This window comes from Diceros bicornis, chromosome 2 (assembly GCF_020826845.1).
Source record: "Diceros bicornis minor isolate mBicDic1 chromosome 2, mDicBic1.mat.cur, whole genome shotgun sequence".
NCBI lineage: Eukaryota > Metazoa > Chordata > Mammalia > Perissodactyla > Rhinocerotidae > Diceros > Diceros bicornis.
Window position 1 is genome coordinate 81,278,532 of NC_080741.1, and position 12,337 is coordinate 81,290,868.

General features: G+C 34.9%; 1 long non-coding RNA gene across 1 annotated transcript; it reads right to left on the reverse strand.

Moving 5' to 3' along the window:
• Window positions 1–1,504: 1,504 nt before the first annotated feature.
• LOC131419041 (uncharacterized) lies at window positions 1,505–11,667 on the reverse strand. Its single transcript, XR_009223129.1, has 3 exons — window positions 11,288–11,667; window positions 4,849–5,018; window positions 1,505–2,145 (listed from the first exon to the last, which is right to left on the reverse strand). It is a non-coding gene; the product is annotated as an uncharacterized LOC131419041 (long non-coding RNA).
• Between the last annotated feature and the right edge of the window lie 670 nt (window positions 11,668–12,337).

The following is a 12,337-nucleotide window of genomic DNA, read 5'->3' on the forward strand; positions in this document are numbered from 1 at the left end:
ATTGAAAGCGTTGTGAAATGACACGTATAATAAAATTAAGAAAATGAAGAATTAGCCTCTTTCAATAATGGTAAGTAACTCTAAACTAATATAAGTAAACTAATATCTGCACCATTCCCCATTCCAAAATAAATCCACAGCAATTGTCAAGACTTTTAATCCAATTAATTATCTTTCATAGTGCCTAGAGTAGTTTGAATTGTTATTTTACCTGCATCAAATAAAAATGTCAAGAAAAAATTAGATTTCTGCTACTTCCTATCTTTCAATTTTAAAAATTTTATTAGAGAGAACATCACACCAAACTGTATTACCAGGAGACAAGACAAGGTGGGGAGTAGAGTAAGGAGGGAAGGCTATTAAATAATTCCAATTCTCAACTAGTTATGCTAAGAGGAAGAAAAGGGAGTGAAGAAAAAAGAAATAAACACATTTTAACTAATAAATTCAATACACCCAAGAAACATCGACACAAATATTAACAAAAAATGCAAAAACTCTATTTTTCCCAACCGAGGAGCAGAAAATCCAGCAAGCAATAAAACAGTCAAGAGAGTAAGAGAACAAAGTCACAAAAGGCTAGAACCCATTCTCTTATCCCTGAATAACCTCAAACCAACTGTAAAGCAAACAATACAAAATTTAAAAAGGAGCGTGAGTTTTATATCTACAATCCAGAGTATAAAATTCTCATATATGACCTTTAAAACAAGTATGAAGAGGCAAGCTCCCAGGTGCAGAAACTTACAAGAGATGTCTGTGTTCATGCACACACACATAAAACAATCATGCGAAAGTTTTCAGGACTAAACAAGATCTGGTTAATCATGTATATTAAAGTAACTTTAGAGAAAAAAATTCCCCAGTCAGAAAGACGATCATGCCAAAAGATGATAAATGCTCCTCAGTTGTGACTATACCTGCCCAAGAGATGATATAATGAAGATTTTTAGGTATTAAATGGTTGTGCACTTTCTCCAGACCCCTCATAAATACAGAGCCATGCTATTTCAGCCAACTACCCACAATCAGACTCCCTGCTTATTTTAGAGAGGTCTTAGGTCTAACATCACTGCCAAAGGAGGGGCAAGACTTCAATGATTAATTTACTTTTACATTCATTATTCTTCCCTTCTAAACTTAGAGGACATAAAAAGGTCTTTTTAAAACTACTAGGCATGTAAGTTACATTCTCTCTACCCCTCAAAATCTCTCTCTGTCTCCCATTATAGGAATGAACTTCTGGCGACTGGCAGTTTCTCAACTATATTCATGGTGTCTATGATAGGAAGAGGATTTTCATCAATGGCCCTGGTTTCAGTGAGCCCATATGCTCCTGTTCATTATAATCCCAAGCAGAGGACATAAAATGGCAACAAATATTTTAATCGACCATTCCGTTAAAGTTTCTGATTTTGTTAATTTTAAGTTTTGGTGTTTCTCACCTAAGAAACCGTAACTTCAGTTCTGGAGAGCAGCTATAATCCATCTTCTCCTATAAAATTTTAAAGTTCAAAAGTAATTTTGAAAGCACAAGAAAATATAACTAAAAAAAAAGAAGTATTCAACTATGTAATTCTATCTACCATGCCCCGTTAAACAACACACAGATACAGAACCGAGCTCTTCTTCCTTTCACTCGTTCATTCAGTACTTGTTTGTTTGAGAACCTCCTATGTTCAGGTATTCACTGTTCTAGGCCTTGTTTGGAACAGACAGTTACCATCTGCTCTCCAGAAGCTTACAGCTCAGGAAATCAAGCAAACAAGTGAATGGACAATTTCCACTTCAAAAAGAAAAGATGAATAATCTTTTTCATGGCAAAATACTACAAAGCGTTTAATATAGAGCTTTTATACTAATTAAAAGCAAACCAAAACAACAACAAAATAAACTTAACAATTAGAAAATCACCAAAAGATAAGAAAAACAAAAAAGGATATGAAATCACAATTCATAAGGAAGCCAATAAGGGGGCTGGCCCGGTGGCGCAAGCGGTTAAGTGCGTGCGCTCCGCTGCGGGGGCCTGGGGTTCCCAGGTTCGGATCCTGGGTGCACACTGACGCACTGCTTGTCAAGCCATGCTGTGGCGGCATCCCATATAAAGTGGAGGAAGATGGGCACGGATGTTAGCTCAGGGCCAGTCTTCCTCAGCAAAAAAAGAGGAGGATTGGCAGATGTTAGCACAGGGCTGATCTCCTCACAAAAAAAAAAAGAAGCCAATAAGGACATAAAAAGATGTTCAATTTCACTTGCAATCAAAGAAACAAATCCACACACATACACACAAAAATACTGAAGAATTACACTCTCTGCACTTATATACACATAGAAGCATAAATTAACACATTTTGTGAGGTCAATTTGGCAGTATTGATAAAAATTTTAAGTGTACATACACTCTAACATTCATCAACACAAAAAGGTATGTACAAGGGATGCTCACTACAAGCACTACTTGTAACAGCCAAAAAATAAATGTCCACCACCAATGGGGATGGGGCAAATGAATTATACCTGTTCATATAATAGAAAATGATGCAGCCATTTCAAACAAAAGACAGAGCTGTAAGTGTACTAACCTAGAGAAGATTCCAAAGCTCTTCTAAAAGGACAATACAACTAGCATATAACATGATCCTACTTTGATTCTTTCCTTTATGTACTCCTATGACATTTGGGCATCTTTTTAAAACTATGAACATATACCACTTTTGTAATTTAAAAGATGATCTATTACAAATAGTGGGAGAGGTATACTAGAAAGGACAAAAGCTCAAACTGGTTGAAAAAGAACAAAACGCCACTTCTACCCATGCTCTTAGCAAAACTTTTTTTTAAAACAACAACTAATTTATATATATTCAAAACACAAAATTGAAAAATATTATAGACATGTTTCAATGTACCAATATATTATAATACAAAAAAGGTTAAATTTAAAAATGAAAAATATTAATGAGTCACTGATAAAGACTTGGATTCTGCCAATTAGGGAAAATGATTCATAAACTGCCACTCTGAAAAATCAAATTAAAAAAATATAAGTTCAAAATACCTATGGTTCAAGATAAAGAACATTTTAAAAGCAATTACAGGGGCCAGCCGGGTGGCACAGCGGTTAAATGCGCGCCCTCCGCTTCTGCGGCCCAGGGTTCCCAGGTTCGGATCCCGGGCGCGCACTGACGCACTGCTTATCAAGCCATGCTGTGGCGGCGTCCCATATAAAGTAGAGGAAGATGGGCACAGATGTTAGCCCAGGGCCAATGTTCCTCAGCAAAAAAAGAGGAGGATTGGCATCGGATGTTAGCTCAGGGCTGATCGTCCTCACATACACACACAAAAAAGCAATTACGTTTAAGTATGTTTAGACATTTAATGACTATTCAGATCATTTTGAGAAGGTCAATTACTTGTTTAACAGATTAAGAAATTACAAATATTTAGATTTATTTAATAACCTATATATCTGTGTCTAGTCCAACTTAAAGAACTGAAAATGGAATTACTAATTCAGAATCACAAGTAAATCAGTTTAACATTCAGAAAGCAGTTGGTATAATTTGACCCGTTTCACTTTAACTGTTATTTTTACATAGGAGCCATAATTTACTGAAATAAAAGATGAGTCACCATAACGTCTAAGTACTATCTAGGCACTATTTATAAATATTCCCTTATCTTGAACACATTCAGTTCAATAGAAAATCTTATGCAACATACTTCTAATACATAGCATGTGACTTCTGAGTATGTGCTTAAAAAAAGTTAACTAATAAGGAAATATATGGATATGGTTAAATAATTTTGAACAGTACAACAGGGTACACAAAGAAAATAAGTCTCCTTCCCATCCCAAACCCCCAGGGGCAACTATAATTGATGAACCTCAAAGACAAAGCTGTGATTTCTATCCCCACCAAAATATTTTAGTAACAGCCCCAAAACCAAAGCATAACAATTTCATATTTTAAGCAAAATGCCTAAACTTAAAAACACAAGAACACGACATATAACAAAGGGTTGACTGACTTACACTATCTTGTTGCAAATCCCATGTGATTAAATATCTGAAGAAAAGAATGAGACTGTTTATGCTATCAAAAAATACTCACAACTGAAACCTCTTCAAATAAAAGCTGCTCCTAAATATGAATTTAAGGTTAACATATCCATAATTCATTAAATTTGGTATCGTCACCCCACACTCCAAATTGTTAATGCCAAACTAAATACCGAACCATTCAACTTCACCAATACTTCTCCCCTTCAAGAAAAGAAACCCTCAAAATACAACATCCTACAAAGGAAGTATTTAAAATGACACAGAATATGAGACACAGTAACATTTTTTAAAAGATCAGTTTTATTTTAGTGCAGAGTGTCTTTTCAGTGTAATGTTTTACAAAGGGCTAAAAATGGTTACTTTTTGGTGGAGAAGACAGACTCCAAAAATTTTTTTTAAATAAAACATCATTAAGTAGAATACTTTCAAAAATTGTTTTTCTCATTTGAAAAGAAATGTGACTTATCTCAAATGATATACAGGTTCTATACAAAGTGCAAGAATTTATAATACCAAATATAAAACAGAAAGAAAAAATATTAAAATATTTCCTGATAACTGAATGTTTCTACTGTCATAACCCATTTAAAGTCTGATGCTAAAAGTTGTAAATATTTTAAATATTTGTAAGCTGAAAATCAATAACTACTACATATGTCACTAGAGAGACAGAATTTATTCTAATGGATAATCAGTTAAACAACCAGACACATCAAAATTTAAAGAAAAATCTATAATGTTCTACTAAAAATTAAAACTTTAAAATAGTATTAAGTGCATACCCATTAAATCCAGTGACAGTTTTCAGTACTCTTTCCTTCATTTCATCAAAGGGAATATATTCCACATAGGGTTGGGAGGACCTCTTGGTTCAGGAGCTGAAGTTCTGAAATCAACCAGCACTTTCTCCAGTTTGAAAATAAAATAGCCTTTAAATTGGGACCATTGAATCCTACAAGCAAAATATTTAAAAAAATATGATACCATGTAGCTTTAGCATTCTTGAACACAAAGCACAAATACAGAATTTACCATGACACTAATGCTAACAAAATTAAGATCTGAATAAGCAGAAGCAAGACTGTCTTTGGCAGCATGCACCATGCCTGATCAATCTGACTCACAAACTCCAATCAGTTTCCATCCAATTCTCTCAACTCCCGACCCAAACAAAATCGAAATCTCTGATAAAAACCTCTAAAATAAACCATCTCCAGGTGAAAGTCTATTGTGTGTCAAGTCCTATTCTTAGCATTTTTAAAACATTTCATTTTGACCCCATCCCTCATAACAAACCTAACTAGGAAGATGTTACCAATTTTAAAAAGGTCATTAGAAACTGGCCCAAGTTCACATTTATAATTTTAAGTGGACGAGTCAGAATGACTCCATACCATAAGCTCTTAACATCACAGCTATAATGCCTACATAGACTAGTCAAGGTTTCTTGTCTTGTATCCGTTAAATAGCAAAATAAGCTTAATTTTTCCTTTTTCTTTTGCTTTCAGCTATTATTTTCAGGATCTTTTGCCCTTTAAAAGGTATATATCATAGGTTCTATCCAACAGGTATCTGCAAAATAAAAATATATAATTTCCTTGTGTACTTCTTTGTATCCATTGATTTATTAATATAAACATATTTTTATCCCTGTCCCCTCACGTTTTACCACCAACATAAGGAAATTTTGTGATGATACCTGCCTGAACAGCCTAAATTCCAGGAGATGCAAGACTCAGGATTGCCAACCATTTCCCCAGACAGACAGCAACCATCGGTGGCAGCAGAGAGATCTCTTACACAGGTGACTACTTAAAGTAAAGGGAGTGCTGATCTGAAATCACTCTTCCATCCCACCCAGCAACCCTATAAGCTAAGGCAGCAGTTCTCAAAGTGTCGTCCAAAAAGTCAAAGCTATTTTCATAAGAATAAGAGTTGACTTTCTCACTGTGTTAGTGAAAAACTGATGACACTTTAACACAAATCAAGGGAGCAGTACCAAACTGTACTAGTCCTAGCCATCAACTTCTTCACCACCACAAACTCATAGCAAAAAACAAAAACAAAAAAGTTTCACTTGAAGTTTAATAAAACAAACAAAATTTTACTAATTAAATCTCAACCTCTGAATACACATCTTTTTAATATTCTGTATAACAAAATAAGAAGTATACATAAAGGACTTTTGCTGCAAATCAAAATACTATGGACATCTCAAGGAACAAGAGTTGAATATTGCTGCCAGCTGAACTAGCTGCTATTTTTCATAGAAAGCCATTTTTACTTGAAAGGACTGTCAAACAAATAACGCTTATTCAGACTAGGAGACAACTGATAGACATTTTCTCAAAAATGAAGGAAGAGATTCTATCACTTCAACAGAATCAACTGAAACATTTGTAGCCAATAACAAAGTTTGAACTTTGAAGCAAAAAAATTAAAAGTCTAGAAAACGTTTATTCTTCACTGTGAGCTTGGAAGGTTCCTGATACATTCCCAAGACATTTCAAAATCAATCAATGTTGATATAAAAGGCATTGTGTGACACCAAAAAAAAGCACAGGTAACAGAAGAAATACATAAAGTGAACTACAGCAAAATAAAAAACCTGTGTGTATCAAAGGACATTATCAACAAGAGTGAAAAGGCAATCCAGAGAATGGGGGAAAATATTTGCAAATCATATATCTGATAAGGTGTTAACACCAGGATATATAAAGAACTCCTACAACTCAATAACAAAAAAACAACTCAATTAAAAAACTGGCAAAGTACGTGAATACAGATTTCTCCAAAAATATACAAATGGCCAATAAGCATATGCTAAGATGCTCAACATCTCTGATCATTAGGAAAATGTAAATCAAAACCACAATGAGATAGAACTCCAGATTCATTAGGTTGACTGTTATCCAAAAAACAGAAAATAAGTACTGGCTGACAAGGATGTAGAGAAATTAGAACATAATGCATTGCTAGTGGGAACATAAAATGGTGAAGCCACTGTGGAAAACAGTATAGTGGTTCCTCAAAGAAATCAAACAAAGAATTACCATATGATCCAGCAGTTCCATTTCCGGGTAGATACCCAAAAGATTTTAAAGCAGGGACTCAATCAGATACTTGTACACCAATGTACACAGAAATATTATTCACGATAGCCAAAAGATGGAAACTACCCAAATGTCCATCAACAGATGAATGGATAAACAAAATGTAGTATACATATACAATGTGTATACTTACATACAATGAGATACTATTCAGCCTTAAAAAACAAAAAAAGGAAATTCTGACACATGCTACAACATATATTAATCTTGAAGACATTATGCTAAGTGAAATAAGCCAGACACAAAAGAACAAATATTTTATAATTCCTCTTCTATGAGGTATCTAGACTAGTTAAATTCAAAGAGACAGAGAGCCAAAAGGCATTTGCCAGGGGCTGGGAGAAGGGTAGGGTGAGACGTTAATTGTTTTATGGGTAGAGAGTTTCAGTGTGGGAAGATGGAAAAGGCCTGGAGATAGACAGATGGTGGTGGTGGCATAAGACTGTGAATGTTCTTAATACCACTGAATTATACACTTAAAATGGTAATGTTTATATTATGTATATTTTACCCCAATAAAAAAGTTTTGAAAAATGGGCACAAGATTTGAATAGGCATTTCTCTAAAGAAGACAGATAAATGGCCAATAAGCTCATGAAAAGATGCTTAACATTATTATCCATTAGGGAAATGCATATCAAAACCACGAGATACCATTTCACATTGACTAGGGTGACTACAGACCAAAAGATGGACAATAACAAATGTTGGGGAGGATGTAGGGAAATCAGATATCTATACTTGCCGGTGGAAATACAAAATGGTGTGGCCATTTTGGAAAATAGTTTGGCAGTTCCTCAAAGTTAAACACAAAGAGTTGACCTGTGACCTGACAATTCATTCTATTAAATGAGTGAATTACATGGTATGTAAATTTTATTAGTATTATAAAAAAAAATTGGTGAGGATGATTATTAGAAGTTATTTGCATGAATAGTTTTTCCATTCTTTCCCTAGTCTATTTTGCGAAGGGGAATTTGAGGTTTAACAAGCAGAGGCAGCACATAATTTTTGACATGCCTAATACTAATTTGTGATCAATATAAAATTGTCAATGGTTACTAAAATTTATCTTACATTTCACTAGACTCCCCACAGGCATTTAACTAATACTTAAATACACCAGAAAAGATTACCATTGATATAGGAGTCTTAAATCAAGAATTCCTTTTGTAGTTTTAATAAATACCCACTAAGTCATAATGTTTTATGAATTAGGATTTCCACACACACAGGGTTTTTTTACCCCATGTTTCCACCAACCACTTGCCAATCCACCCATGACATCCTCCCAAACACACACCCACACACCCACACACACACAAATGGGAATAGCCAGGCAAGAAGTGATGGAGCCCAGGTAAAGCAAACCATGGAGAGCTTCAAAAGCTCTACGACATTAACTTGTCAGACAGGAATTAAGTCCCACAAACTGAAATAAATTATGTACACAGTGCATTTTAAGTTTCAAATGTACCAAGCAAAGTTACTCTAAATTAGATCCAAGAGATGCAATTCAAGAGTTACTACACCATATATAGATGAAAAAATACTTATAAAATGTGAAAGATACAGCTTTTTATTGCAACACAACTATTTGATAAAACTGAAAATGCTTCCCTGAAAATTATATAATTTAAGAACAAAAACAGGCCATGAGTAAATCAACTAAAAATTTGGCAACAAAAGTAATTTTCTTAGGAGTGTACTCATTGGATGAGTAGAAACTAGGATAGAACAACAACAACAAAAAACCTTATTTTTCAACATGAAAATAAAATTATTCTGAACAGATGCTCATGAAACATAAACACATTTTCAACTTTAGAATCAATTTCTCCACATAGAAATTTCCCCCCAATATAGAACACATACTCAGAATTTAAATCTACTTTGCTCAAGTTCCTCAAGAATTTAGTGAAATTCATTACCCATTAATTGTTTTTAAGCAACCTCACCTCCCTTTGCTTCCTTTTCTTCTCTTTCCCTTCCATTTCTTCCTTTATGCAGTTTCTCCTCTAGGAAGGCAAAACAACTCATATCACTAGTAAATATATCCTCCTACCAAACACTACACTTTTTTTCTCCACAGGAACTCACAAGTTTATCCTAAAACAAACATATTTCCCTCACAACTCTCAGGTTAAAGGTATTTTTCAGAGGCTCCAGGGCAGAAAATCCATCTCGTATTTTCCCAGTTGGTTCTGAAACACTTTAGTGGCCAGTGTCCACCATCTCAACTTGTTACCTCTCACAGTTCCAATTTCTATTGAGATCACGCTCTACTCATCCTCATTGCTTTCCACACAAAATCTGGGTAGGAAACTAATACAACAGAGCACAGAAGATTCCTACTATATCTCCAAGGGATAGTAAATACTGCAGCATTTGAAAAGCTGAAAGCTTTTCCTCTAAGATCAAGAACAAGACAAGGATGCCCACTCTTGCCACTTTTATTTGACATAGTATTGGTGGTAGTCCCAGTCAGAGCAATCAGGCAACAAAAAGAAACAAAAGGCAATCAAGTCAGAAAAGAATAGTATAACTGTCTCTATTTATAGATAACATGATATTATATACAGAAAATCTTAAAGATTCCACTAAAAAACTGTTAGAATAAACGAATTAAAAGTAAAGATGCAGGGGCCAGCCCCGTGGCTTAGCAGTTAAGTGCGCGCGCTCTGCTACTGGCGGCCTGGGTTCGGATCCCGGGCACGCACCGACACACCGCTTCCCCGGCCATGCTGAGGCCGCGTCCCACATACAGCAACTAGAAGGATGTGCAGCTGTGACATACAACTGTCTACTGGGGCTTTGGGGGGGGGGGGGAAAGGAGGAGGATTGGTAATAGATGTTAGCTCAGAGCCGGTCTTCCTCAGCAAAAAGAGGAGGATTAGCACCGATGTTAGCTCAGGGCTGATCTTTCTCAAAAAAAAAAAAAAGTAAAGATGCAGGATACAAAATCAAAGTACAAAAATCAGTTGTGTTTCTATACACTAACAACGAACTACTGGAAAGAGAAATTAGGAAAACAATCCCATTTACAATAGCATCAAAAAGAATAAAATACTTAGGAATAAATTTAACCAAGGAGGTAAAAGATCAATATACTGAAAACTGTAAGACACTGATGAAAGAAATTAAAGACACAAACAAATGGAAAGGTATTCACGCTCAAGGACTCGAAAAACTTGGCCATCCTACCCAAACCAGTCTACAGATTCAATGCAATCTCTATCAAAATTCCGATGGCATTCTTCACAGAAATAGAAAAAACAATCCTAAATTTGTATGGAACCATAAAAGACTCCAAATAGCCAAACCAATCTAAAGAAACAACAACAAAACCGGAGGTATCACACTTTCTATTTCAAACTATCTAACAAAGCTATAGCAATCAAAACAATATGGTCATTAGCATAAAAACAGACACACAGATCAAGGGAACAGAAAAGAGCCCAGAAACAAATCCATGCATATATGGTCAATTAATTTTTGACAAGGGAGCCAAGAATATACAATGGGGAAAAGACAGTCTCTCCAGTAAATGGTGCTGGGAAAACTGGACAGCCACATGCAAAAGAATAAAACCGGACCACTATCTTACATCATACAAAAAAATCAACTCAAAATGGAGTAAAGACTTAAACGTGAGACCTGAAACCACAAAACTCCTGGAAAAACACATAGGAAGTAAGCCCCTTGACGTTGGTTTTGGCAAGGATTTTTTGGATTTGACACCAAAAGCAAAGGCAACAAAAGCAAAAATAAACAAGTAGGACCACATCCAACTAAAAAGTTTCTGCTCAGCAAAGTAAATCGTCAACAAAATGAAAAGGCAACCTATGGAATGGGAGAAAATATTTGCAAACCACGTATCTATAGGAAGTTAATATGCAAAATATACAAGGATTTCATACAATTGATACAACTCAACAGCAAAAAAACAAATAATCTCATTAAAAAATGGGCAAAGGGTCTAAACAGACATGGCCAACACATGCACACTCACTTAGACCCCACTGTAAATTGACTACGGATACAGGCTCGGATACCCAGTCTAGAGATTTCATATTGGACAATCAACAGCATAACAATGAAAACTCACCACTGTCTGCTTTAACACCTATCTTCCAGGCTGTACCAGTTTTTTCTGGTAAAATTTCCTTTTCACCGTCTGCACCTCTTCTCTAAGCAAGTTCACCAAGCTCCCCACATTGATCCAGTCAATTCTTCCAGTGTTTGGTAGCTATCTGGGGTTTCTCTTTCATTAAAACTTATACTCCAGGTTATTTCATTTTCTTCCTGCTGGGTAAGCAGGTGTTCCAGAGACAGGAGTATGTAAAATTCGCAAGGAACTCAAAACTTCCTTGGCTTTCTGAATCCACACACAGTAGTCTGAGACGTAGGGATTGTTTAGAATGTTAAGCTGGGTCGTTTTCCTGAAAAATTTTGCGAATATCCAGTAGACACTTTAAAACCGCACTTCTACCTGAAGGAAATGTAAAAAAATCAAATGATCTTTAAGAAAAAACATCTGATTTTTTTTTTAACTGAGAAATTCAGATACTGACAGGTAATATATTTACAGCAGTTCAGAGTCTTAACCCTTTTTTTAAGAATATTTTTAATATTCTTCTATTGTATGAAATTTCATCAGTACCATAACGTCCAAACCTCTTTATTTCTTTCCTTAAAATATGAATAACCCTTATACTCTATTACTATAGCTGATTAATTGTGGTTACCATAAAAACACTATGAAACACAACTAGGTACATTAAATAAAAGAGAGGCAAGTTTTCCTAACTAAATGAATATTTAAATGTATCAGAACTTTAATCAGATAATGTTTTCTAATTCAAGCTTTCAAAACACCAGGGGAAACCATAGTTTAGTTTTGAAATCTCTTCATTTCTTATGTCAACATTTTTTGTCAAGGAATTACCTAGCACTAACTTAAATTTTTGCACCTTAAAGAATTGAAGAAAATTTGGACTGAAAACTAAAATATCACGGCACTACTTCAAAAATACGCCAACAAAATCACTTGGAAAAAAGCCATCAAGTACTAAAGTCTTGTTCAATCTAATTACTTCCTCCTGGTTGTTAAATGAATCTAATTTTCATGCCAACCAAAGCCTACAAAAGGAATTTC